Source organism: Phytophthora infestans, genomic scaffold (genome assembly GCF_000142945.1).
Source record: "Phytophthora infestans T30-4 supercont1.1340 genomic scaffold, whole genome shotgun sequence".
In the NCBI taxonomy this organism is placed as follows: domain Eukaryota; phylum Oomycota; class Peronosporomycetes; order Peronosporales; family Peronosporaceae; genus Phytophthora; species Phytophthora infestans.
In genome coordinates, this window is record NW_003302636.1 from 2,600 (window position 1) to 5,219 (window position 2,620).

Sequence of the window (2,620 nt, forward strand, 5' to 3'; positions counted from 1 at the left end):
GGTTCATTCATTCAGGCCCTTTATTTGGGCCTTGTTCCGTGTGTGCTCCAAACTCGGCAAAGGACCCCTTATTACGGTATTAATTAAGAACCCATTAGCAAAGAAAGATGGGCCAATAAAGGCGATGAAGTGGATTGGTATTATTTCAAAGCAGACATTCATTTCGTGTGTCTACAAACAAACGATAAGCAGGACCGTTTAAGGATCCGGACGTCCACGTTTGGACTGGGTCCTGCTTCGGCTGCTTCTGCGATCTGATCTTCTAAAGGTTTTTCTTTTGTTGCGCCGGCTGCGGTTGAACAACTTCTTTCTTGCCAGGTTGGGTCAGTACCAAACCTTGTATAAAAGGCGAAGAGAAGATGTAAAAAATGGCCTTTGTAGAAAAATGTATTTACATGGGCAAGTGCGAGTAGTTAGATCCACTGACCATCCTTCCTCCGGCTGTTCATCTCTTTCCATTCTAGCCGCATTAGCACCCAAGTTGCACATCCACATCCACAACTTCCATCGACTTCCTCTTCGGCTTCACGTAGATTCGAGGTGTAGCTTTAGAAACGACAAGTACTAAATTGCTGGAGCCGTCGAAGGATGGAGTCTCAACGAGCAGTTGCTGTCGGCGCAAAGCTGTCGCGCGCCGTCGAAGCCTGCTGCTAGCGGTAGATGTTTCATGGAATGCAGCACCCGACACGCTCTCCATTCGACAACAAACTTGAAGTTGACCAAGCAAAGACCCCATTAGCATTCGCTCTCGTAGAGTGTAGGTTTTCTTCAGCTTGGCATTGAACGTTTCCACGGGATTATTTGTAGTTGCCCAACCAACAGGCGTACGGAAGCACTGCCATTGCACAAACTTTCCCGTCAGCCACTGCTGCAGAAAATACTCTCCAAATCGCTCGACATCTGGGTCGGCAAGCCACCGCCGCACTGCAGACGTCTTTTTAGCATGAAATTCCGACGCGTTTCTTGCGTAATGCATATCAAATATATCGACCAAGACCAGGCTACGCTTATTGGGTAGTAGATACCTCGTCCGCTCATGAACTTTTGCGATAACGTGGTAAAAGCACATCAAAATCTCTGTTTCACAATCCTCGAGCACTGATGCCATCGCATTGTACTGGGCTCCGTCGGCGTCTCCAAGAATGTAGTGCACTACCATCGGCTTCCGCAAAAATCGAGCGTAGATAGCTCGGAGGGATGCAAGCGCACTCGCGTAGTGACGCTCTTCTTGTTGTACACGACGAACAAAGCAACCAAGTGAAAGGAACAAGAATGGTCAGAAATTCCACAGACAAAGGTAGGATAATCCACTTGGTTCAACTTGTAGGTCGCATCAAAATGCAAAATGAAACTGTGCGGATCACGGTCGAGTCGTTTTAAGAGTGTCTTTGTAGTGAAGCCGACAAAAAATGTGCCAGTGTCGATTCCTTCACCAATATTGATGTCTCCATTACAATTCATGTTGCTCGAAAACGAAAATACAGAGCTTTCTTCTTCTAGCCCAGTGTAGGCTTTTGCTCTGATAGCTTCCTCCAGAATATCCAAGTCGTCCGTATTGTTCAATTCAGTCTTGCGGCAATACGTAACAAAACTTTGCGCCTTGCTGAGATGCGGATTTTTTTCCGCAGAGGCACCAACAGCCAGCGCGTTTCAAATTCGAGCAGGTTTCAGACCGTTAACAGCTAGTTGGCGCGCCGTTCTCTTTTGTTCCAACGTCAGGCCGCCAGTAGGAGGATCATTTCCTTTCACTTCGTGTAAACCAAACTCGTAAATATTCACTATGCCGCTTTTGCAGCATACAAGCGTCCTGCATTTCCAACGACACCTCAAAGGTGCGACACACGCATCCGCACACGTAGCTGAAGAACACGAGAAGACCCGGTATCGCATTGTGTGAGGTGATGGATCCGTACACACGGCACATATCGATGTGTTGCTGACAGTGACTTTGTGTGTGTTTCTTCGCGTGCTTCATGTTCTCCACAATACGCTCGCTTTCCACCTCCGACACCTGCCGATACAGCATAGCCCACGGGAGTGGCTTTCCCATTTGTTAAAGCGGCTGTGTCAGATACATTGTTAGCAATCAAGCAAACAAAATACAATAATTAGGTAGTTTTAGCGTCCGTACGGTAGGTAGAGGATTTCGTCTAGCTACTCACTATGGGCTTACGAGTGCTGCGCGTAGAGAGCAGGGGGAGTCAGGTGGCGTTGTCGGTGGCTGGTCTCGACGTTTCCTACCGCAGATTTTGATTGGATGCGTGTCGGCCAATCTCCGGAGGTTTGTAATCGGTCACTGGTTGGCTAAAATTTAGTTTGTTTGATTACCTGACATTTGGTGGATTGATTGATCTTCTAGTGGATTTGTCAATTCAGCTATGGATTAGTATAGTGTGTTATTTACTGGGCTCACAGATCTGTGGATTAATACTATCTCTGTGGATTGACCTCATAGTACTGTGGACATTTTACGCGTCCTCCTGGTTCATCAGCCCGGTTAAAGGTTATCGCCTGGAGAGACCGCAGAATAAATTATTTGATTTTGAAATGGGAGCTCGAAAATAGATTATTTTACTGCAAAATAAAAAAATATATTTAATAAAAATAACATTTTCGGAAC